Source organism: Crinia signifera, chromosome 6 (genome assembly GCF_055691185.1).
Source record: "Crinia signifera chromosome 6, ASM5569118v1, whole genome shotgun sequence".
NCBI classification, from domain to species: Eukaryota; Metazoa; Chordata; class Amphibia; order Anura; family Myobatrachidae; genus Crinia; species Crinia signifera.
The window spans coordinates 86,189,822-86,216,754 of NC_139222.1; the positions used below are offsets into that span (position 1 = coordinate 86,189,822).

General features: G+C 42.7%; 1 long non-coding RNA gene across 1 annotated transcript; it reads left to right on the forward strand.

Annotated features, from left to right (window-relative positions):
- The first annotated feature begins 1,788 nt into the window (after nucleotides 1-1,788).
- Nucleotides 1,789-12,777, forward strand: LOC146007762 (uncharacterized). The gene is made up of 3 exons (XR_014444400.1): nucleotides 1,789-1,939; nucleotides 3,807-3,869; nucleotides 12,509-12,777. It is a non-coding gene; the product is annotated as an uncharacterized LOC146007762 (long non-coding RNA).
- The last annotated feature ends 14,156 nt before the right edge of the window (nucleotides 12,778-26,933 follow it).

Sequence of the window (26,933 nt, forward strand, 5' to 3'; positions counted from 1 at the left end):
GTGCAGCAGGGATCGAAATAGCTGCAGACATGCTTATCGGGCCACTATCTCTCCCGGCAGCGTGAGCACACAGCGTCTCTCACTTATAGTGCAACTCTGCATCAGCTGCCGTGGAGAGTGAGTAATTAGTGTTGGCACTGCTGCCATACCCTGCCTTTTCCCGGACATTCTATAATCTGGGAACGCCACCCGTCCCAACTCCTGACACCAGGCTTAATTACCGGGCTGTGCGGAGTAATCCCAGATGGGTGGTAACCCTAAATAATATATACACTGGTGACCAGTGATGGAGGTAACTTATAAATGGCTGGTCTGCGCCAGCCATGCATGCATTGCCAACATTATAAAATCTGCATTTGCGTCCAGTGGCAGCTGGTTACGTACACATTGCTGGCCTGCACATGCCAGCAATCTATACATTACTGGCTTAAAAATATGCATTGGTGGGCAGTGGTGCCAGTAACCTATACATTGCTGGCATGTGTCAGAATTGTATATATTACTGGCTTATAGATATGCATCGGTGCCCAGTGGCACCAGTAATATATAGATTGCTGGTATGGCAACTTCAGAACAGGTCGAATAGGCCAAATCTAATCAAAATCTAATCGAAAACTGAATCGAACCGTGTGTAATGGTGACATTGTGGAAGGTTATTTACACACAAATAAAAGTTTCTGCAAGGAAGGAACCAGTGGCGTAACTAACACTTTATCGCCCCCCCCCCCCCCCCCCCCACACCGATATTGAAGTTAAACACCCCCCTTACCCCACCACATTCCAGGTCCGGCAGCGCAGATATCCTCCTGGCTCTGTCTCCTGCAGTTCTAATGAAAAATGACACCACAAAATGGCTGCCCCTAATAGCAGACAGTTTTTAATGTTGCCGCCGTCTCCTCTAACATTCCTTAAAAACTGTCTGCTATATGGGGGCAGCCATTTTGTGATGTAAATTTTCATTAGAACTGCAGGGGACGGAGCCAGGAGGATATTTGCCCTGCGGGACCTGGAATGCAGCGGCAGCATGCGGAGGAGTAAGGGGGGGTGCTTAACTTTACTTGGGTGGGGGGGAGGGGGGCGGCGCTGTCAATATGTCCTGGGCTCCGGCCACACAGAGACACATACTAGTAACTATAGCCCCGCAGACCGGCGCCCACAGTTACTCAGCGCCTCCCCGCCACAGCGGGGGCTGCGGGGCTATAGTTATGACACTGGAAGGAACTTTGATAAACTGTTCTGAAGTTCTGCCTCTTAGGGAGAGCATTAGGCGGGGGAAAAAAAAGACAATTAATATAGAAATATTTAACAAGTCCAAATAAAATAAATATGCCTCATGGACATAACAGAATGAATTAGTTTCAGTTTGCATATATTGTATATTCGGTAAAACAAATCCATTTATACATTTTGTTGAGGGTTTTTTCCACTTTGGAGAAAGGACTAGAAATGTTTTCACAAAAAAAAAAAAAAGGATCTTTCCATGTAATTAAATCTTACAGCATGAGGGATCAGGAAACTCTTGCAAAACCCAATTGTAGTTCTGGAACATATAAAAGAACAGTCAGCTGGGAATGATATTGTAACTAGTGGTTCTGCAGCAGTTTTAACAACTGAAATTGTATATGGAAAAGTACAAAACTATTAAATAAATTGCCCGGGAGGTGTTGAAGCAACACTGCATATATTATTTCTCAAATGTAATCGCCAATTAGAAAGTGCCTGATGCATGAGCAATGCTTGTCTGAAATGACTGTGAATGTTGTACCTAGCTGTTATTGGGAGGAGTCCTCAGACTTATAAAAGGAGCGCACACTGCAGCACGAATACATCAGACCACAGGGAAACTCAGCTTCTTACTGCCAGAAACCACACTCCTGAATCATGTCTGGTTTTCTAAACCAAGCACAGGCGAAAGCCCAACATGCAGCCCAGGATACAGGTAAGAAATGCACAGTGCTTATACTAATTGTTTAATCTCTTGGGAGGAGGATTTATGAAAGCTCAGAGAGATCAAATTGGCATATGTAAAGTATTTAATAATAATAATAATAATAATAATAATACAAATATTAATATTGTTGTTGTTATTATTATTATTATTATTATTATTATTATTATTATTATTATTAATCTTCTACTTTTAATTTTGCAGGCTGATGTTTGAAAAATGACAGTTGATTGGTTGATAATTTAATCTCTCTCCAAGCTTTGATAAATACCCCCCCCCCCCTTAGTATATAGTAACATAATAACCTACAATCAGAAAATGCACCCATTTAGAAATATTGACTAAAATGTTCATATTAGTTGTAGACAAATTGTATAATCGATCGAAACATGCAAATGCCATGCAAAACATGGACAAAACCATGTGCACTGCAGGGGGGGGCAGATGTAACATGTGCAGAGAGAGTTAGATTTGGGTGAGTTATTTTGTTTCTGTGCTGGGAAAATACTGACTGCTTTATTTTTACACTGCAATATAGATCTCACTTTGAAGTAAAGCCCACCCAAATCTAATTCTCTCTCTATATCTTACATCTGCCCCCCCCCCCCCCCCCCCCTGCAGTGCACATGTTTTTTTCCATTTGAGAAGGAATGTGCCTTTGCGAGTGAACCAGAATAAGGGCCATGCTATGTAGCAGCACTGTAGTCCATTGACAGGCTTTGTAAACGCTCCCTAGTGGGTGAAACTGATGCTTAATGAACATGACTGTGGACCTGCAGCAATATAAATGGCCAGTATTTTGGACTTTACTGCATCAAGAAAAGACAAGATTTAATGGCTCCTGCTGTCAATTGTTAATATTGCCAAAAGTAGATGCCTCTGAGCTTTAAACATTTGGGTGTTGCCTTTGTAAGAAACACCAATATTTGTAGCAACTGATGCCAAATGAAGATGTCGAAGTTGCGCAACACATGTGTTGCAAGTAAGCTATGGTGAAAGTCATGACTGAGAACTTATTGTGACTTGTACTATGCACACATATGGTGTATGTATCTATTTTGTAGCAAGGTAACAATGTGCAACTATGAACCTCAAAACGACAAAGATGGTGGGTCCTGGTGCTAAACCACAACCCTTAAACACAAGGCCACACCCTCTTTTCTGCCACAGCAGGTCCCGCTTCTGAAGTAAAATTGGGAGGTACAGTGCAAACTAATGCAAAAAAAAGTGCATTGTAAAGGTATTCTGATTACTGGGGCTGCATTACTTGTACTTCTGCGTGCTTATAAAGTGGCAAATCATATATTAAAATTAAAAAAAAGTGGTGATCAAGTTCCAAACATGTGTGGCCACACCATGCCTCATTTATTTATTTACAGTTTCTTATATAGCGCAGCAGATTCCGTTGCGCTTTACAATAGTAGACAGTGATAAGAAAAACTGGGTAACAACAGACAGACTTGGAGGTAGGAGGGCCCTGCTGCAAGCTTACAATCTATAGATCATTATGCTTATTCACATTTTATTAAAATTCCTTTGCCACAAAAGTGGCACACTAATATCACTGGTACATGGTAAGTAATTTTCTATGTAAGTTTAGAAAATCAACACATTGCTACCAATGGTGGTGCATCGTAGGTATTGCATGCATCTTGCACAATATGGCTAACAAATTATCAGTAAATAAGACATCTTTATGCACCTACTGTAGTTACCTTATATAGGAAATATTATCTTTTTTTTTTTTGCAAAACTGTTTTTTTTATGTATATGGAAAAGTACTATTGTTACCCATTATAGCTGAAAATTGTCATCATTTTACAGCATATAAATGAAAACCTTTTTTTTCCATCCTCAGTTAATCAAGGAGAACAAGTCGTCCAGGACTGCGTTGATAAAGGCAAAGAAGTAGGTCAACAAGGTAGGTTTATAACAAACTTATTATACGAAATGTACGAGCTGACTCTTTTTTTTCTTCTTACCAATATGAAACTGCTCCCAAATCTAATGTTCAGAAAAAAAGGATCATTTTCTTAAGATATCACGCGCTGAAGTTTTACACTAAAATACTTTATTCGAAAGCAGAAGAAACCGTTTGAGAAGTCCTTAGTTCGCCACATCAGCCCATTCTTAAAAAAAAAAAAAAAAACCTTACAAAAACAGGTTTCATTACATGTTTATTTATTTACAGTTTCTTATATACAGCAGCGTAGCAGATTCCGTTGCGCTGTACAATTGTTGACAGTGATAGAACAAACTGGGTAACAATAGATAGACACGGAGGTAGGACGGCCCTGCTGCAAGTATACAATCCACCTTTTCATCTGAGTATCATATTTAAAAAATTCACATTTTATATCTCATTTCAAAAATCTGTTTAGATCAGTGGTTCCCATACATTTTCAAATAACAGCGCCCTAGAGTATCTGAAATGTTTTCGTGGCACCCCTAGATCAATAGTTTCTTATTGAGTACTTTAGCAGAAAAATATTAAATTAAATAAATCTGGTTTATATGTCCTGCTTAGGCTCAATTATGTGATGAGCGACAGGATTCGCTCTTGGTTGTCCACATATTTTATGACTGGAAACCACAAATACTGGTTTGGCCTATTACATTGACCATAAATAATTTAAATTGGTCATTGACCACCAACCCAGGGCACCACTACAATGCCTCCTCGGCACCCCAGGGTGCCTAGGCATACAGTTTGGGAACCACTGGTTTAGAGAATTGTTGGATTAGGGTCAATCCAGATGAAGCAGTCCAACCCAGGATGCTAGACCATAAAAATAAAAATAAACATTCTTTTTGTTGGACACAAATCTAGGCTTCAGGATTTTTTTTTTTGCAAAATTAAGTAGTTTACATCTACTTACCACAAAAAATAGGATTTTGGGTACCTACCGGTAAATCCTTTTCTCGTAGTCCATATGGGATACTGGGCTTCACTACTATGGGGGATTGAGACCTCCGCAGGAGAGACAGGCACATAAAAGAACTTTCAGTGTGGGTGCACTGGCTCCTCCCCTCAATCTCCCTCCACTAGTCAGTTAATGCAAAAACTGTGCCGAAGGAGAGCATGTGAGGAGTATGTGATAATGTATTGTGGTGAGATTCATCCAGCACACCCAACCGAACAACAACATATAAAAGAGGTGAATCCTAACAACTTAAGAGGACACCTGTAACTAGAAAACAAATCTATAGACATAGCTATCCTATAAAAAACCAAGGCAATAAGCCTAACAATGAAATAGTATCTGACAGCAGAAAAGCCGCACCGAGGTGGGCTCCCAGTATCCCATATGGACTACGAGAAAAGGATTTACCGGTAGGTACCCAAAATCCTATTTTCTCTACCGTCCAATGGGATACTGGGCTTCACTACTATGGGGAGGTCCCAAAGCTACCAGAACGGGCGGGAACGTGCAGATTCTGCTGTAGAACCGCATTCCCGAACTGGGAATCCTCTCTGGCCAGGGTGTCAAACTTGTAGAACTTCACAAATGTGTGTTGCCCTGACCAAGTTGCGGCCCTGCAGAGCTGCATTGCCGACACCCCTCGAGCAGCCGCCCAAGAGGTACCTACAGACCTGGTTGAATGAGCCTTTACTGAGAAAGGAAGCGATAAACCAGCTGATGCATAAGCCTGTTGGATAGTACATCTTATCCATCTGGCAATGGTACGCGTTGAAGCAGGTAAACCCTTCTTCTGCGCATCATAAAGCACAAACAGGCTGTCCGTCTTACGGATCCTAGCTGTGCGCTTGACATACCCCTTAAGGGTGAGGACCACATCCAAGGTATCTGGTATATCAGGGTGTGTCGCGCTAGAAGGAACCACAATAGGTTGGTTTAGGTGGAAACCTGACACCACCTTTGGAAGGAATTGTGGTCTAGTCCTGAGTTCCGCCCTATCGTTGTGGAACACAAGGTAAGGGCTCCTACAAGATAAGGCCCCTAGCTCGGACACCCTCCTGGCCGAAGCTAGAGCCAGCAGAACAACTGTCTTCCACGTGAGGTGTCGCAGCTCAGACTCCTCCAGTGGAACAAACCGGGCTGATTTCAAGAAAGTAAGAACCACTTCCAAATCCCATGGTGCAGTGGGAGGCACAAAGGGGGGCTGAATCCTGAGAACCCCCTGTAAGAAGGTCTGCACTTCCGGCAAGGCCGCAATCTTTTTCTGGAAAAACACAGACAGTGCGGAGATTTGGACCTTTAAGGAACCCAATCTGAGTCCCTTATCCAAACCAGCCTGAAGGAAACGTAGCAGGCTGTTTAATCGAAAACTGGCCGGAGGCAAGCCATTCTTCTCGCACCAGGCAATATATCTTCGCCATATTACATGATAATGAGAAGCCGTCACCGGCTTCCTGGCTTTGATCATTGTAGTGACGACCGAGGGATGGAGACCCTTTTGGACTAAGATCTGCCGCTCAACCTCCAGGCCGTTAAATGTAGCCGCTGTAAGTCCTGGAAGACGAACGGGCCCTGGAGGAGCAGGTCTTTTCTTAGGGGCAGATGCCACGGGTCTTCCACTAGCATGGCCTGAATGTCCCCGTACCAGGCCCTTCTTGGCCAATCTGGTGCCACCAGTATTGCCTCCGTCCCCTGATGCCGGAGCCGCTTTAGCACCCGAGCCAACAATGGGAGAGGTGGGAACAAGTACACCAATTGGAAATCCCAAGTCCAGGTGAGAGCGTCCACCGCTATGGCCCCTGGGTCTCTGGTCCGTGCACAGTACTTTGCTACCTTGTGGTTCAAACGTGAAGCCATCAGGTCGATCTGAGGGAGCCCCCACAGATCCACTATGGCATTGAACACTTGCGTGTGAAGGCCCCACTCTCCCGGGTGAAGATCGTGGCGACTCAGGAAGTCTGCCTCCCAATTGTCGACCCCCGGGATAAAAATGGCAGACAGGGCCAGGACATTCTGTTCCGCCCAAGACAGAATCTTTGACGCTTCTCTCATGCAAGGCATGCTCTTGGTACCACCCTGCCGATTTATGTAGGCCACCGTGGATCGCCTTGCCCTGTAACAATGGAGCTGCCTGTAACAGGGCATAGTAAACCGCCCTCAACTCCAGCTTGTTGATATGAAGGCCCGACTCCAGTGGGGACCATCGACCCTGTAGGCGGACTCCCTGTGTCACAGCTCCCCAGCCCCTCAGGCTGGCGTCCGTGGTTACCAGAATCCAGTCCTGGATTTGGAACCGTCTGCCTGCCAACAGATTGGATGAATCTAGCCACCACTGTAGCGAGATCCTGGTTCTTGTTAGAAGGCCAATCCTTCTGCGCATCTGCAGGGGGGAGCCGGACCATTTTGTCAGAATGTCCAATTGAAAAGTCCTGGAATGGAAGCGGCCAAATTGTATTGCTTCGAATGAAGCCACCATCTTGCCTAGAAGCCGGAGGCAAAGATGGATCTGTACCAGAGGTGACTGTAAGACCTCCCTGACCAGCTGTTGTATTGCAGTGACCTTTTCCATCGGCAGAAAGACCTTTTGTTCCGATGTATCCAGGATCATGCCCAAGAAAACCATCCTCTGGGCCGGAACCAGCGATGATTTGGGCATGTTCAGGATCCACCCGTGGTCTCTTAGAACCTGTATGGACAGATTTAGAGCACTGCTTAAAGCCTCCGCCGACCCTGCCTTTATTAGCAGGTCGTCCAGGTATGGCACTACATTGACCCTTCGGATCCTGAGTAGTGACATCATTTCCGCCATTACCTTTGTGAAAACCCGCGGGGCTGTCGACAGGCCGAAGGGCAACGCCCGGAATTGGTAATGGTCGTTCCCCAAGGCAAACCTGAGATAGATTTGGTGTGGGGGCCAAATAGGAATGTGTAGATAGGCGTCTTTGACGTCTATTGAGGCCAAGAACTCCCCTTTCTCCAGACTGGCGATCACAGAGCGCAAGGACTCCATCCTGAACTTGAACACACGCAGGAAGGGGTTCAGTGACTTTAGATTCAGGATGGGCCTTACTGAGCCGTCTGGCTTCGGGACCAGGAATAAGTTGGAATAATATCCCTGGCCCTGCTCCGTGTCTGGCACCGGTACAATTACCTGAGACTGAAGCAGCCTGGTAATGGCCCCCTGAAGGAGCACCTGCTCTTCCTGGGATGCTGGGAGTGCCGACCTGAAGTATCGTCTGGGAGGAGGTTTGTCGAATTCCAGCCTGTAACCTAGAGAAATGAGACCTCTGGCCCAGGAATCCAGACCCGATGCGTCCCACACCTGGCTGAAATGCAACAATCGCGCTCCCACCGCGAGAGTCTCGTGGCGGGAAAACCCCGTCATGCTGCAGGCTTAGAGGAAGCCGCGGCATTTGGACGGTCCTGGGTGTTGGAGGAGCTAGGCTTCCTAAACTTGCCTCTCGTGCCCCTGTTGGCATTGGAGGCGCCCCTGGCCTTGGGGCGAAACCTGTTCCCACGAAAGGACTGCTGGGAAGCACCAGTGAAGGTACGCTTTGCAGCCGTGGGAGCTGATGGAAGGAAGGTAGATTTTCCTGCCGTGGCTTTGGAAATCCAACCGTCTAATTCACTCCCAAACAGCCATTCTCCTGTAAAGGGAATACCCTCCACACTTTTCTTTGAGTCTACGTCTGCAGACCACTGACGTAGCCACAAGGCCCGTCTGGCTGAAACTGCCATGGCTGAATTGCGCGCGTTTATTGCGCCCAATTCCTTTTGCGCCTCGCACAGGATCTTAGCGGTATCCTGAATGTGACGCAGACTGTCACCTATCTGGGCCACAGTCATGTCACCCAACAACCCTTCCTGAATCTGGGTTGACCATGTATGAATTGCATTAGCCATCCAGCAGCTGGCTAAAACTGGGCGCTGAGATGCCCCACTAGCCGTATATATGGACTTGAGGGTAGCTTCCAGCCTCCTATCCGCCCCATCCTTAAGGGTGGATACCCCTGGGACTGGTAGCAACACCTTTTTAGAAAGGCGGGAAACAGAGGAGTTCACTACCGGTGGCTCCTCCCATTTCTTTCTGCCCAAAGGTTCAAAAGGATATGCATTTGTGAACCGTTTTGAAAGAGTAAACCTCTTATCAGGGTTTTGCCAAGCAGCCCTGAAAGCAGTTTCTAACTCTGCCTGCTCAGGGAAGTACACTGGCTGTTTCTTCTGAGTCATGAAGAAAGGATCTCCTTCTGTGGATGCCTCTACTGGGAGATCTAAAACATCCCTAATGGCCCTGATAAGGGGCTCGGGACCATGCACTGCCGCCTCAGGAGCTGGTTCCTGCAGACCCTGCTCCTCACCCTCCTCCAATATGTCCTCATCGTCCTCATCTGTGTCAGGATCCATCGCAGTAGCCTGCCTCTTTTGAGGTTGTGCGGGAGGAGGAGGTACATTTTGGGTATGAAGAATATCCACCCTGGCAGCTAACATGGACAATTCCCTCTGAACCCTCTGCGTTTGCTGAGTGTTAGTGGAAAGCTGTGAAGCCACAGAATCCAACAAGGTCTTTATGTTGGAGGCCCACGCAGGCTCCTGCTCGTCTGCCTGCGACGGCCCCACAAGCTGTGGGGGTACCCCACTGATCTGGGTGTCAGCACTACTGGGCTGTGGTGACATACAAGCCTCACAAGTAACCTGGGACTGTGACTTTGGCACAAACTTGGTGCTACACACCATACAAGTGAACTTTTTCACCATGATGAGATAGTACTACAATGTCTGCAGTACAACACAACCCCCACGCAGTCACACACGTGCACACACCACACTGCTGGATGTGAAAAAACAGACTATGTGTTTGTTTTATGCTGTGCTGTAACTAATCAGTGGGGAATAAACAGAGCAATTGGGGAGCCAAGTGCACCCTTAACCTGAACTCACAGATCTGGGTGAGCTGGTAACGCTAAACACAGTGATATGAACAACACAGTGTCTGAATCAGCCAGATAGCGCAGCAGCGCTAAAAAGCTATAAAAAACCTGCTGTCTCTGCCGTGCTGCAAGTACCCGGATCCACCACGCCAGTGAGGAGCCCTCTGTAATGGAGTCTGGCAGCGTGTGAAGAAGCAGGAAGTGACAGCGCGCGCCCAGCAGAGCTTGGTCCCGCTCTGAGTGAAGCCCCGCCCCCTGTACACGGAGCTGGCGCTTCTATATATTTATACTGACATTAGGTGTAAATATATATATATATATATATGTATCATACATTTTAACCTGAGGGGTGTCCCTGGTGGTCCAGCGGCAGCACCCCTATGCCAGTTACCAGACGCGGTGTTCACGCAGTCCCTGCTGGAGGGCCGCCATTACTAGCCGTCGTCCTGCCGCACCAGAAATGGCTGCGGGGACCCCTTGTGGGACCCCCAGCCTGTACTCACCACTGAAGTCTTCTGACCTGTCAGGGGTGTGCGGCGGCTAGGGGACTTGCTCGCCACAGCGCAATGCTGTGCGGTGACAAGTCCCACGCAGGACCTGAAATGTCCTGTAGCAGGGTCAGCTCTGCACCTGAAGAGGTCGGGGACTGACCCTTCCCCTGACACCCACGAAGCAGGACAGCTGTGTGGTCACCACAGCGCCCCAAAATAACAAACTTGAAAATAAATGTAGAAAAACTCTGGAGCATCCAGAAGCACTGCCTCTCCTGAGGCACATTTTTCAAAACTGACTAGTGGAGGGAGATTGAGGGGAGGAGCCAGTGCACCCACACTGAAAGTTCTTTTATGTGCCTGTCTCTCCTGCGGAGGTCTCAATCCCCCATAGTAGTGAAGCCCAGTATCCCATTGGACGGTAGAGAAAAAGTAATAATTTCACAGATTTTCTGGTTGAAACGGTATTTATGTATTATCTGGGTGCCCGATTTTTTCATTGCATGCCACTACTTAAGGCATGCGATGTGATGCGATTTTTAATTGTATAGTCAACCATGGGTGATTTCATACCCCCACTATTCAACTACGCATGGAGTTGATTTTATATAGTGTGGCGAGCGCAGCGAGCCACCGAGCCCGAAGTGTGGCGAGCCCCGCGGATTACTTTACATGTATTCTGCGTCCCCTCGTGGGGCTCGCTGCACTTGCCAAGCTTCGGGCTCGGTGGCTCGCCACACTATATAAAGTCAACTTCATGCGTAGTTGGATAGTGGGGGTATGAAATATGGGTGACTATACAATTAAAAATCGGGTCTTTACAATGAAAAATCGCATCGCATGAATTGTATACCACTATATTGCATGCGATGCGATGAAAAACATCTGGCGCCCAGATATTACATAAGTACCGTTGAAACTTTTCAGTTATTAAAAAGGGAGATCAAGTAATTATTGTAGCCCAAACTTGCTAAGAACCATACTTTTAGCCCAAGGCTCTACCACCTCCCAATCCAAAAAGCTTTTCATTTACTGTATGTTAGTACCTGCAAACCTGAAACTCACAATGGGTATAAACTACTGTATACTGGCAATGGTAATCAAAACTTACTTCATGAAAAAGTAATAACTAAAATATATATTTTTACAGTGCATTTTCAGAGGTATATCTCTTTGCTGTATACAAATCCATGTAGTATCCAATTTTTGCTGTCTTAGAAAAGTAGATTCATGCCAAAGAACCATGCCATCAATTGGGAGATGATTTGTGTGGTTACTGTAGAAACAAAATACTGATATTTACAGTAAGTTACCCTGTGACCAGACCCCCAAAAGTCCAGAGAGTATAAGCACAAGGATGAGAAAACCATTGAGTAGATAGAATCTCCAACCATTTCTGTGGTAGTAGCTCCTCTACATGGATCCCTTCACTGTAGGAACCTTTCCTTTTCTCACCATATGCTCCACTTTCCATGCACATGGGGTAATTGCAGTAGCCAGCAATAAGATTGATGCCGCCCTGCTATCGTGCTTTGCAAATTAATGTGTACATTTTGCGAAGAGGTCACAGCCAAGCGAATATGTTCAACACCCTTTGTAAGAGGCTCATCATTGAATGAAACTCGGCGGCTGCAATGAATATAGGCATTTCAGGCCTGTCGCACATCCTCCCCTAAAACGCTTGGTAAGACCTGCATTTTCCCCAGACACTCCAAGTGGTTTTCTTGGTAGTCCCATGAAACAGCCGGTTACCACCACAGTCACCTGCTTCCTCTCAATCACCTTGCGAAGGTTTTTCATGTGTAGAAAATGGGCAGTGGCATCATTAGAAATGTTACATGCTCCTTCCCCCCTTGCCAAAAAAGTTTCCTCACTGCCAAAGTACTCCCAACCCGACACATAATTATCATATTGCCTACATGCTTGTTGCCAGGAGTTTCTTGCACATAACATGCTTGCAAGTGCACCAGTGTTCCCAGAATTTAGCACTTCTGGACAACTCTATTTGTGCTGCACTCCCAGCAGACGCTACAGGTACAGTTAGAACATCTGTCTCCCTCCAAGGTGGCATGCATTTTGGGAGGTCCAGACTGCATGGAATAGGTTATGCCACTGCCAATGGGACTAATATCAATGTGATTTCAGAATAGCAGGATTGTCACTATATAAAATACGTTTTTGGATACTATGAAACTACAGTAGTTTGCTTTTATTTCACAGTGATTGACAAAGGATGTCAAGCTGCTCAAAACACGTGCGACCAAGTGAGTGGACAGGTCAAAGACAAGATCCCCGGTGGCTGGGGGAAATAATCAAGACATATAATAAACCACTGAGGAAATATAAAGGTTATTCACTTAACTGAAAATAGAAATACATACTGTATGTAGTTTGGTAAAAAAAAAAAAAAAGCATTTTGTTGTAAGTTTCTAAAACAGTAAACTGCCCTACTTAAAAGGGATGTTAATAAAAAAAATCTGAAATACAAGTTGGTGTGCTTAAGATTACTTACATGATCCTGCAACAGTCTAAATGTTAAATACATATTGTACAGACGTTCACGGCAAAATTCTGTCCTTCAATTAGGTGGGTTTCATAAATTGAGAAGAAGAGTGTACACGACTGTGTGAAGCTCACATCAAGTCCAAAACCGTTACATGACCACGCCCCTTAATACCAGGAAACATTCATCAAGCTTCAGCCCTCTGCGCCAACATGGGACAAGTATATGGAACCAATGTTCAGAAAATCCAAATGTAATACAACTCAACGGGTCTTATTCTTATGCCACCTTTATTGCAGTCACATTTAGTAATGCAATGGTTCCAAATAAAATGGTCGACAAGTGTCTAGGTTGACAGTGATTAGGTCAACCACTTTTGGCTGACAGTGAATGTGTCAACAAATGTAAATGGTCAACAGACAAAAGGTTGACATGTTTTTAAAATTTTGGGGGGTATCTGTCCAAATCTTGCATGTCTTGCTGTGCTCAACACTATTATATTCTCCCTCTATGCCAATTGGGAGTGTGAAGTAAGAACAAGTTTCAGAAAGAAAAACATCATGAAAAACTCATGTTGATCTTTTCCTGTCGACCATCGACGTGTCACTCTTCTGCTTGTGTTGACCTGCCTGTCAACCTAGTGAATGTCTTCCCTTTCTAGGAGTTGACCCATTCAATGTCGACCAATAGTTGTCAACCCGATACCAATGCAACATCCATTTCCAACGGCCTCATTTGTGAGAATATGAAAGTTTAAGTAAAATGGCTAAAGGGTCTAAAGCTATTTTGATTCACCTCTGGTCTGGAAGAGTTTCGGCAGTTCATTGAGAAATGTAAAGTATTTTGTGATCAGGTGTAAGAACAGTGCTCAGTTACAGGGTTCTAGTTTAGTTTCCCTTCTAAGCACAAAGCAAAAGAAAACCAAAGTTGCAGAATAGCCGTAAACTAAAAACACAAAATATGTACTGCTGAAGCCAAGTGACTAACCCCATCTTCAACATTTCTAAGCGTTTCATGCGTAATATCAGGAACAGAATGTACTGGTATTTGCTGCATAATTAACTTTTTGCTAAAACCACATAGGGCGTAGCAAACTTGTTAGAACAGATGTACGTGTAGGGCAAAATATCACCCACCTGTAAGGATTATTATGAGAAACATTTAATGAAGCAATTTGATGACACACCATTCACTTCATTGCATTGTGTAGATCCTACAAAGAGGTCAGTATGGATTATGGGTTGTAAAATCTATGAAGCCATCTACTGTGAGCAACGTAAGGCAATGTCAAGGAGCATCCTACAAATTTCAACACATAACAGGGTATTTGACATAAAAAGCATTGTTGGTTCAAGAACTTCTAATAAATAAAGTGTCTTGCTTAAAGTAAAAATGCATAAACATGTTAGATAAGCAAGATTTTTCATATAACAAAACTATCCCTTTTATTTCTGGAAAAAAAAACAGACTTATTATCAGCAATTCTATTTCTTGCTTGGTAGAACCCTATTCTTACAGTGTTAAAGTCACACCCACTATCCAGTAAAATACTAGGTACCTCCTACCCTGAATGTTTGTCTTTTTATCTACATAACTATAATTAAATGGTGTGAGTGTGCGTACATTCCATGATAACTCTCGAACACTTTAATCATCTTCAAGCTTTGCACATTACTTTATCATCTTAAGGGACAATCTAAGTCCAAAGATGAGTTTAAATCAGACGACCACTTATACACCAAACTCCCAGACCTGAACTGGTATTTGGAACCCGGTTCCAAGCCAGGTTGGTTCTGAGATTTGCACCATTTACACTGCCGCACACAGGCATCCATTCACCTCCTCTCTGCCTCCGCTGTCTGCACAGGTCGCTGCGGTCGGGCATCCCCATTGCTGTGAAAGAGAGTTGGGTCAGATGACCCGGCATTCCCGTTCACACTACCCAGGTCCTATCAGTGTTCCAGCCTGGTCAGAATCTGGGTAGAAGTCCAGTGTAAAAGGACATGGGTTAACACCTTTTACACCACCGCTGATGACCCAGATCCACAAGGGAAAAACCTGGATTGTTGCGGCAGTGTAAAAGGGGTATAACCTGGAAAGACTAGAACTTTTATAAGGGTCAAGTCATTATCCAGGAATTAAAGTACATGTGAAACCCAATATCTACACCAAAAGTTCCCAAACTTATTAGGCCCCCTTTTCTATTCAATGACCACATTGAAAGTCACAGCTCTATTCACTTTCTATTGAATAAACATCCCATCTGCAATAGAACTCCCATCTTAGTAAATAAGCCACTAAGAATGCATCAGCAATTCCAGAAATTATTGTGTGTGGGCATGCGCATTCTCCCCCAGCACAACCAGAGCATGGGAGGAAATGTTCAACAGGTGGCACATATGACTATGCAGGACCCCGCAGTGACTACAAGTAATCTTCCACCACCCCATTATTTAACACCTACCCCCCCCCCCCACCCAACAATTACACCAGAGGCTACCACCACTCACGTGGATCCTTATAGCACCCTCCAGAGGGCAGCATTGCCCACTTTGTGAAACCCTGCCTTGAGATAATTTAAATATGGTGTAGATCAGGGATAACCAACTCCAGTCCTCGAGCGCTACCAACAGTAAAAGTTTTCCAGGTCTCCTCAAAGAATCATAAGTAAAAGTAATTAGCTCCAACTGTGGATCATTTATAATGTGTTAGTCAGTAATGAGTGCACCTGTGCCCCAGCCAGGTGATTTAGAAAACGTGAACTGTTGGTAGCTCTCGAGGACTGGATTTGGCTACCACTTGTGTAGATCAATCTAGTCTTAGTTCTCAGAAATGTGTGATAAGGTGGCTGACAGCATCAAATCCACCTGGGCATCCAAATTCTTTAACAGCTGCAATACATCATAGTTGAGTCTCCTGCCAACAGAATCTGTCAGATGAAGAAATGTGCAAAAAAGTTCTTTCAGTCTAAAACACAGAGGTTAAAGCAAGTTTTTCTATGCCCGATGCATTTTATTTTTAGTCTAAAATCTTTGCCTTGCTGCAAGTAGATATTGTAATGTGGATGTGAGGTTGTCGAGGGATCTCTCTAAGGCATGGGTAACCCCTGTGGTTTGGACGGACCACCTGGCGGTTTCAATATCCATTCAAATGGATAATATAGATAGGACAGGCTATAAGTGGAGACTTAACTCGTTAATGTTATCGAAACAGGATCATCAAAGGGAAATAGAAAAATCCCTAATGGAATATTTTCGATTTAACAACACAGCCGATTCATCACCAGCAATAATATGGGAGGCTCATAAAGCTGTAATTAGAGGCCAATTAATTAAATTAACTAAAGCACAAAAAAAAGAGACGATAAACTAGCGAAAGATTTGGAACAACAAATTAGTGAGTTAACGAGTATCCATCAAAAGAACCCCAAGCGTAGTATACTAAGCAAATTATTAACACTGAAAAGCCAGTTATATCAATTATACTCAGAAAAAACAGTAAAGACATTTCGGACAGGCTATAAGTGGAGACTTAACTCGTTAATGTTATCAAAACAGGATCATCAAAGGGAAATAGAAAAATCCCTAATGGAATATTTTCGATTTAATAACACAGCCGATTCATCACCAGCAATAATATGGGAGGCTCATAAAGCTGTAATTAGAGGCCAATTAATTAAATTAACTAAAGCACAAAAAAAGAGACGATAAACTAGCGAAAGATTTGGAACAACAAATTAGTGAGTTAACGAGTATCCATCAAAAGAACCCCAAGCGTAGTATACTAAGCAAATTATTAACACTGAAAAGCCAGTTATATCAATTATACTCAGAAAAAACAGTAAAGACAATGAAATGGTTGCAATATAAATTTTATAGCAGATTCCTTACTAGCACACCGAATTCGGAAACGAAGACAAAGAGACCGTATATATGCAATAAGAGATGCCAAAAAAACCTCAACTATGATCCTCAGGTTATGTCTCAGAGATTCAGGGACTATTACTATGAATTATACAATATACCGAACATAACCACCATAGCGGAACTCGAGTCCCGATTTGAGGGGTTCATGTCATCATGTGACTTGCCGACTCTGACGGAGTCCCAAACCTCAATACTAGAAGCCCCAATTTCCGTGGAAGAAATTGAATCCACTATTAAAACTCTTAGAAATGCGTCCGCATCCTGGGCCGGACGGGTTTTCAGTGATTTATTATAAAAAATTCAGTAAAATTCTGGTGCCGCATCTAAAAACTCTTTTTGACTCAGTATTAGACGGTAAGTCACTGGATCCCGCTACAACTACAGCAGAAATAATAAACCTGACCGGGACCCTACCCTATGTAGCAACTATCGCCCCATTTCGCTTTTGAATTCAGACCTTAAACTTCTTGCCAAATTATTAGCGAACCGTCTCTCAAGAGTAATAACCTCTTTAGTGCACCCAGACCAGGTTGGTTTTATTCCAACTAGACAGGCTTTCAAAAACATTAGGAGAGTAAATCGATACAATCTTAGTTATCAATGGCTCTAGTACGCCGGCTCTAGTTATGAGCCTGGACGCAGAAAAAGCCTTTGACAGGGTGTCCTGGCTGTATATGAATCGTTTACTTCCGAGATATGGAATTAGTGGCCGCTTTATGAGTGGGGTACAAGCATTATATAGGAATCCTTTAGCAGCAGTCACGATAAATGGTGTTAAATCCCCCCTTTTTGAAATAAATAACGGCACCAGACAAGGCTGTCCCCTGTCGCCTATGATCTTTGCCCTTATGATCGAGCCATTGGCAGCCAAAATAAGAAAGGAAAATGACATAAGAGGTATTAAAATAGGTTCGGAAGAATATAAAACAGCATTATATGCGGACGATATCCTCTTGACCTTAACAGACCCATTACAGTCATTAAATAAATTGAGATTATTGATGAATTTGGGATTATATCAAATTTTAAGATAAATACAGCTAAAACAGAAGTCTTGGATCTTCATCTCCCGACTGCTATAAAAGAGAGTATATCGTCCATTTATACATTTAATTGGAAAAAGTCTCACTTAAAATATCTGGGAATAAATATTACAAAAACTTATCATCAACTATACGATGCAAATTTTCCCAGATTAATAAATGAGATAGCCAATGATTTAAAGGGATGGTCGAAGATCCTAATCTCGTGGACTGGTAGAGCTAATATTTTAAAAATGAATGTGCTTCCCCGGTTGCTGTATTTTTTCCAATCTTTAGCTATAAAAATCCCAGCCGGCAATTTTAAAAACCTACATAACCTACTTTCCCGTTTTCTTTGGCTGGGAAAGAGACCTCGGGTTCGATTTAAAACTCTACAAAATGGAACCAGGGAGGGTGGACTGGGGGTTCCAAATTTGAAATATTATTATTATGCAGCACAAATAGCACAACTGATACTGTGGCATTCTAATAAAGAGGCACGTAGATGGGTCCAACTAGAATCAGAACTACTAAATGTACACTCTGTATCAACATTACTTTGGCTACCAAAAAATTATAGACCCGGTATAGTTAAGAACTTCCCGGTTATCGAGTTCTCTCTCTCTTTATGGGATAAATTAATCAAAGATTACAAGCTTATTACCGCCCCTACTATAATGCTCCCAATGTGGGATAACCCTCAGTTTCCAGTGAGTAAAGAAATAAATTAAAAAAAAGAACTGGTTAAAAACGAACATCTTATTTGTTAATGAATTGGAAATATCTGGTAAATTTCCCTCTTTTGCAGACTTACAATCAAAATTTCAGGTGCCAGCTCAGTGCCTTTTTCAATATCTGCAGATAAGTAGCTATTTTCTATGTTCCCAACGGGCACAAAGAGCCCAATCGAAAACAGTAATTGAAGGACTATGCCTGAAGAGATCAATCTCTAAAGGTTTAATTTCGATTGTTTACCAACTATTTCTAAACCATGGGAAACAGAGCCGCTCTCCACACGAAATTGCTTGGGAGTCCGAATTGGGGAAACAATTAGAGTCAGAGGCATGGACTAAAATTAAAAATAACCTGATTACGGTCTCTCAGTCGGTACGCTTCAGAGAAAACGCCTTTAAGATCTATTCTCGTTGGTATCTGACCCCAAACAGACTAAAACGTATATATTCCCCGGGGCAACAGATCGTTGCTGGCGAGAGTGTGGGGGTAAAGGTAATTTATTGCATATATTTTGGACATGCCCCCGGATTCAAGAGATCTGGAAATTCGTATTTGACCTAATCCAACAAACAACAAGGATTGAGGTCCCCTGGTCTCCCGAATACGTATTGTTCCCCTTAAATATCCCAGGGGTGAAACCCTCTTCGCAGAAATTTATATGGTTTCTGTTGAGTGCGGTAAAAATAAAAATAGCTACCAATTGGAAAACAAATACGATGCCATCAATAGTAGCCATAAAAGAGATGATATGGCATCTTTATCATATGGAATACCTTTCGAGTATTGTGGAAGAGAAAGTAGACACCTTCAAAGATATCTGGTCCCCATGGTTAGCATACCATAATCTTATCTTTTGAATGGTGGCCATAAGAGTAGAGAAAGACTCGGGATTGGGAGGTAGCCTATGGAAGGTCTTTCTGTTTTTGTTTTTTCCCTACTCCTCTGTCAATGTTCCTTTTTTCGTGTGTGGTTTTCCTTTGCTCTTTTCTCTATTAGATACTCGAACCCAGAACACCCTCATCCCCCCTTTTCCCTTTCCTTTCCCTCTGTTGTATTTGTACTAGTGTTTATAGTATAACAGCTGGATGTATCTATCCTTCTTACTGTAAGTTTTGATAAAGGCTACTGGGATAGGGAGACTCGTATGTTAGATAAGATGTAAGCGAGCTCCCCTATCGAAGTTATTGTCTGGTACGTCTTTTATTGTCTTAGTCTAATTATTTGTTGATTTGTGTACTGTATTATGTGATATAGAAATGTTAAATAATAATGAACTAATACATTTGTGGTATATGTATATTGTGAATTACAATTAAATAAAAAAAACATATTTAAAAAAAAAAAAAAAAAAAGATATTGTAACAACGCCTGAAAACTGAGGTGTTTGTGTTGCATTTTAAACTGGAAATTGTATATGCATGCCAGATCCACTAACTGCCTTGAATGACAATTTGTTTAATTGTGAGCCCCAAACACCTTCCTGCAATTTGTGTTACCAGGTAAGCTCATAGATATGCTGCACTTACTTAAGTGTATTGATGACACAATGTGACTTTGGGTGGATATTGACCAGGACTTTTAATGAAGAGGATATATTTCCCAGTCAGCTTCTACATTTTTATAAAGAATTTACTTCATAAATGCTAGCTAGAAAGCCAACTGGTTGCTATTGACAACCTCTACTCTTAAGAAGGCCTGACCAATCTTCCCAGCCCCCACCTCTGTCTTTAAGTATGGATTGTGCCACTAATAACTTTAGATAAAACTCAGTTTTTGCAGCTGCTCTAGAACAAAAGCTCTCATGTAGTTCTCATGCACCATGTGACTATATCTTCGCTTGATAACATTCAACAATAGACCATTCTTGAAAGAAAATCCTGGCTTCACTTTTATAAGGATGAACATTACCCATATATTTCTAACTTCCCAGTGAGATTTGTAGTATATCAATCTGTACCCCTATGATAATGCTGAGTGGGAGTGCACTGACTAAGTTCTGGACTGTGATGAAGAAATACATGACCTACATAATGTGTTCATTTCATAGCAATTAGGAGATCCAGGTTTGGCCATTTTGTTTTTGTAACATCACTATATGGGTTACAAGAAACTCGCTATTAGCCATGTCCTTGATGCGGTTGCTAACCCAAGAGGTAGGCAGCTATATTGATAACATGCCCAGAATATGGAACAGGACATACAATAATACCTTAAGCCAGTGGTTCCCAAACTTTTTGAGAATCACGGCACCCTAATTTATCATAATAGTTTTCAAGGCACCCCATGGCCAAAAGTTTGTTTATAATTGGAAGCCATGAGCACTGATTTTTCCTATTTCATTGGACAGAAATAATTTTAATTGGTTCTGGACCACCAACCCGAGGCACCCCTGCAAGGGCTCCGAGGCACCCCAGGGAGTCTAGGCGCAGTTTGGGAACCACTGCCTTAAGCAATATAATCTAGAAATAAGTCTCTATTATCTGTACTAGAGAATACTTTTGTTCCAGTAAGTTTAGTTTACTGTTTCTGCAGTGCCAGTCCTCAAGCAGCACATACAAACTTTAAATATAAGCTAATGATGACTACCTACTAGACATGGAAATCCTACAGTCAGTGTTACATGCAGATTAGTGCTATTAAACATGACATCAAGATAAAAAAAAAAAAAAAAACCCTGTCCTCATGCACGGTCACAATTTCTTTGTCCAACATAAGCAGTCAATGATTCCAGTATTAAGCCTTGCCGATTCATTGAAGTGACCAACGTGTTTTGTTTTCTTTTTGTAACCAGTCTCCAACATTCAGCTGTCCAAAATAAATTGTTGGTACTTGTGTAGTTTCACGGCAGCACTGCCCTCGTATCGCATCATATGCAAATAGCATGCGATTTAGCACACTCCCACTATCCACGTCAGCCCAAAGTGTGGTGATCCCCACGGTATGAGTCCTCCTGACCTGTTCATACCCCCACTATCCACGTTGGCATAAAGTTGATTTTATAAGGTGTAGAGAGCGCAGCGAGCCCAAAGCGTGGCGAGCGCAGCGGAAAATGAGCCTGAAGCGTGGATTATTTGAAGTGTATTCCGCGTCCGCTCGCCATGCTTCGGGCTCCTTTTCCACGCCCCCTACGCTTGCCACACTTTATAATATCAACTCCACTCCGACGTGTATAGTGGGGGTGTGAAGAAGTCGGGAGGACGTGTACCGCTGTGCTCGCCACGCTTCAGGCTGATGTGGATAGTGGGGGTGTGCTAAATCAAATCGTATGCGATTTGCATACAATACGATCAGAGGGCAGTGCTGCCATGAAACTACACAAGTACCAAATTGTTTACTTCATGCTAAAATCTAGAAGTCTTCCCCCTACAGGTATAAGACTTTGCAAAGCCATTGGGATGTGCAGCCTTCGCTTCGATTATATTGGTAAAATAACTAACTACCCATCTGGTGGACTTCGTTATAAGGGTTAAAAGCAAATCCTACCGGTCAATTCATTCTGCTAATCCACACAGACCTCACAGAAAATGCAACCCCTTTTTATATGGTCTACCCCATCTGTATCACTCCATTCTGTCTCTATCCTTTAGAACAGTGGTTCTCAACTTTGGTCCTCAAGTACCCACAACAGTTCATGTTTTCCAGGTCTCCACACAGAATCACAAAAGAAATAATTAGCTCCACCTGTGATATCTTAAGATGTGAGTTACGTAAAGGAGAAAAAGAAAATCAGTTCAATTTGACGCACTCCCCTTTTCCACACTGTCACAGAGTGACTAAAATAATGTTATGACTTTAATAAATGATTCAAAAAACGTTTTTTTTTACACTTAATTTTGCATTTTTTGTATGTTTCACATCATGTTATGTTTTCACTTTATTTATTGTAGGTTATAGATCATAATTCACGCAATTATCTAGATATCATTTAGAAGTATTCGGGAAATATAATGACACACATAACACAAATGTGCGCTTGTATAACGGAGCACAGAAGAGTATATACGCAATAATAAAATCAAAAAACACACGGGCATAAGGAAACACTATCTAAAAGGTGGAACAATTTATATGCAATAACCTATGCATTAAAAAGTATGAAACCTTGGAGGGGACAATTTATGAATATGAGCAACAGGACAATGACAAAATGTATAAAGCAATGGAATTAGTGGCATTACAGGCTAGATACATACATTGCGTGGATGCAATTGCAAGGTCTGTACGACAATTAGGATGAAATATACATCGCAGTAGCCTCAATGAGCATAATGACGGAATCGCAAGGTCTGTATGACAACCAAGATGAACTGTCCATCACAAGAATTCTAATGAATCAAAAGACAAAGACCAATCACGGGTCCTGCACTTTGAAACGTACTTGAATGTGGCAGAGGACACGGACCAATAGATAGTCCAGAAATTTTGAAAAGTATCAATTAAGAGCCAGGATTGGATGTATGCTAATCCACACCCACCAAGATCTCTCTCCCTATAAATATAGCCTTAATGAGGCGGGCCAGGTACCTAGGTCAGCCTTGAAAAAGCCGACAGCAGGCGAAATGCGCATCGGCAGCTTGCTCTGACTTAGCCGTTGCTCAATCAGTCAAATGTATTGAAATGTAACAATGTTTATGTAACTTGGTAACCACCATATATTGTACTTAAATAACATACCTATTTGTATGCACGCGTGGGGTGAAGCTGCATCATGTGCACAGCTCAGCAACTCAGCCCCGTGTAGTGTGAGCTGCAAGCCAGTCATCCATTACATAACACCGAGGCGCCCGTCTGATAAAAGTGATATAACTAACAGGGATGTTGAATTAACTACCACCCTATGTATACACAGACGGGGGGCAGTGGGACACCTGTGAGAAGGTGCGATACACGCACAGCACAGTGATCTTATCTCAAATCACGGGAACTGCCAGCCGGTCATTTATAGTGTTATGTCGCGCTGATATTGCATATGATCTAAATATAAGGACATATGTGCCAGTATAACCTTAAGGTGCTGCTACATTTATTGTAACGTTGCTGTATTGTGTTTATTTAATTGGTGCAATCATACAGAGCATAAGCGCAACTGCGCCAGCACACATGACATACTGTAGTATGATAGAAGTTCATGCATAAAACTAATACTCACCTCTAGATGTATATGAACAGCAGGGTGGATGTGAACTAGTGTACGTAGGCGTAGTAAAGGGACTTGACCCACTATTACGGGAACGCACAGACTGTCACATCGCCCAGAGTATAACAGTACCAGCACACTCCATGTAGCAGGACAGGAGGTCCTGTATAAGGAATACCGACCATAGTATACATATGGACAATGTGGTGCATGTGAGATAGTGTACAGATATATTAGGACAATGATTTGATCCGTAGTACGGGAATTCATACCCGACATATCTCCAACAGCGCAACGGCGCGTACACACATGATTTAAGCAAGACAGGAGGTCATGCATAAATAAATACCTACCCCTATGTATATATGTACAGTAGGGTTAATGTGAGACAGTACATGTATGCGCAGCACAGTGACGTTATCCTTCAGTTAGGGAACGCACAGACAAACACCTCTCCCGCAGCGCAACAGCACCAGCACACTCCGTGTAGTACAGTAGGAGGTTATGTAGGAGGAATACTTACCATAGTGCGTACATGGGCAGTGTGGTGCACGCGAGATAGTGTACCAGTGTATCAGGACAGGGTTCGCATCCTTATCACGGGAATCCATAACCTGACACATCTTTCATGGCGCATTTCCTATAGCGTGTAATGTGTATGAGATAGCATACTGGCTTACTAAGACAATTATCTGATCCTTAGAACGGGTATTCATAACCCGACATATCTCCAATAGCGCAACGGCGCCTACACAATATCACAGCATCCAACTGTGGAATCCCCTAAGCGCAGGGTTAATATCCTGACAGAATCACCTCCTGCAGAATTTATATTAAAACCCTGTGGGGAACATTGGAGATAATAATACTCGCATAACCCCTGGAATGTTGTGCACCATATCGGAGGAATAGATGACGTGCATGAAATACATCTAAAAACGCTATATCAGCACATTGTGTGTAGCGCTATCACTAGAACTGGGCATAGGCATATGCTAATGAAAGGAGGACCATCCCCCTAACCGCAAATTATGTATGCTATATCTGATGCATCACGTATATATGTTCAATGAGGAGTGAACGTGGTTTGCACCAATGTACATGTTATTATTGAGTTGAGTCTTTAGGGAATTGAAAGGTAGTTTACCAGGCCATACGGCAGGCCACTACCTATTCCCTCATCTATTTTCACATTACACCAGTGGTATGCACTCCTGAAGGGACTGGCACCAACCTTGTTATACATGCAGATATACATGTGAAATAGATGAACCACGCTGCACACAGGAACTATATGATATGAAACTGATGTGCCTAAAATCAGAACACATCTTATGAATACGCAATATATAAAAAATACTGGTTACCAAGTCGGGAACAGAACCCCGGTATCACCTACATTTTGTACTGATATTCTATCTGCATCATAAGCAGGAAATACTTCAGATCAACGGCTAACAGAGAATTATTTTAATCTTTCAAAAATTTCTTTTTCTCTATATCTATCATCTTTCTTAATTTTAATATCTTCGCCTATACAATCCCTGACACAGGGCAAATTATTATCGGGTTAAAACATTATTTAATAAAAATTCATAATTACTACTATAAATAATGTGACCTGTAGGAAAAAACGTTTTTTGAATCATTTATTAAAGTCATAACATTATTTTAGTCACTCTGTGACAGTGTGGAAAAGGGGAGTGCGTCAAATTGAACTGATTTTCTTTTTCTCCTTTACGTAACTCATGTCTACTAATCAGTCGGCAGCACCCCCAACCTAGTAGGGAAGATTTATATATAATAAATTCCCACAGGTGGGCATATATCCATTCACACCTATACAAACCAACCATAAGCACTATATTTGGTGCGGGTCGCTCACTCTCTCCTATATCTTAAGATGTGTAAGTTAATAATAAGTGCACCTGCCAGGTGATCTGTAAAACAGGAACGGTTGGGTGTCCTTGAGGATCAAGGTGGAGGAGAACCACTGCTTTAGAATATAAACTCCATACAATTCACATCCAACCCTTAGTTTCTGCAATTGATGCTTATTTCAGTATCAGGTCGGCTGAAGCAAGATTTATATTACACACACCTGCCTTGCATTGTCTTAATGTGGTTATACGCTGGTACAATTTGTCTGAGGCACCAATTTCCCTTAAATCTCCCCGGGAGTGCTTATATCGGACTTAGCACTTTATGTGCGGTTTTTACCTGAGATTTATCAAATGTAAGAAGACTCACAGGGAAGTTCAAGGAAAATCAGATGCAATACAACCACGATCTGCACTGACTGCTGCACATCTGATTTATCTTAGAATGTCTAACTTTCAACCTAGATCTGATGCATACAGGACCGCCCATCGGATCAGAGGTCATACACTTGCGATTTGGACAGATTTCTCAGACCGATCTGTCAGAATCTGGTGAAAACAGGCCAAAACACACACACACAGTTAAGCAAATCCTGACTGGTAGTATTTTCTTCAACACAAATGCTGGGTAAAACTCCCTAAGCTAAAGGCATTAAACCAGGCATGTCCAAACTATGGCCCTCCAGCTGTTGTGAAACTGCAAGTCCCATCATGCCTTGCCACATTTTTACTATTAGGGAATCCTAAAACTATGGCAAGGCATGCTGGGTTGTGTAGTTTCACAACAGCTGGAGGGCCACAGTTTGGACATGCCTGCACTAAACAGATGCCATTGCCATACTAGACCTTAATGAATTTGCAGATTGCATTTGTAACTTTCCATAAAGCTTCTTGGGATCTTATAATCAGTGAGTTTCCTGCAAGAGGAAGAGTGTTTATAAGGTTAGAGCTACAACTGCTTTATTTACTTTCAGAAGAAAAAACACTTTAAAGACTTCATCCCTGAATGCTGAGCCATCTACATTCTACTTTTGAATTCTATAAACCTTTGCATCACCCACATCACATAGTATGCATCAGCAATTACATGTCCCCAGCTGTTGTCCAATTAGACATTTTGACTGTCTAGGATGGAAAATTACTCTTGAAATGAAAGAGGACTCCTCAGCTCTGATCTGGTATGCAGCGCCATTTAAGTACCTCGAACTGACAAGCAGTGCACACCTGCATAGGCATAGACTACATCAGTGTTGGCTAACCATGGCACTCCAGGTGTTGTTGAACTACACATCCCAGCATGCCCTGCATCAGTTTTACTATTTGGCCATGCTAAAACTGATGCAGGGCATGCTGGGATGTGTAGTTCAACACCCGGAGTGTCAATGTTAGCCATCAGTGGACTACATCATAAGTCCACTAGAGGCATTGCTGTTTGGCTGCTA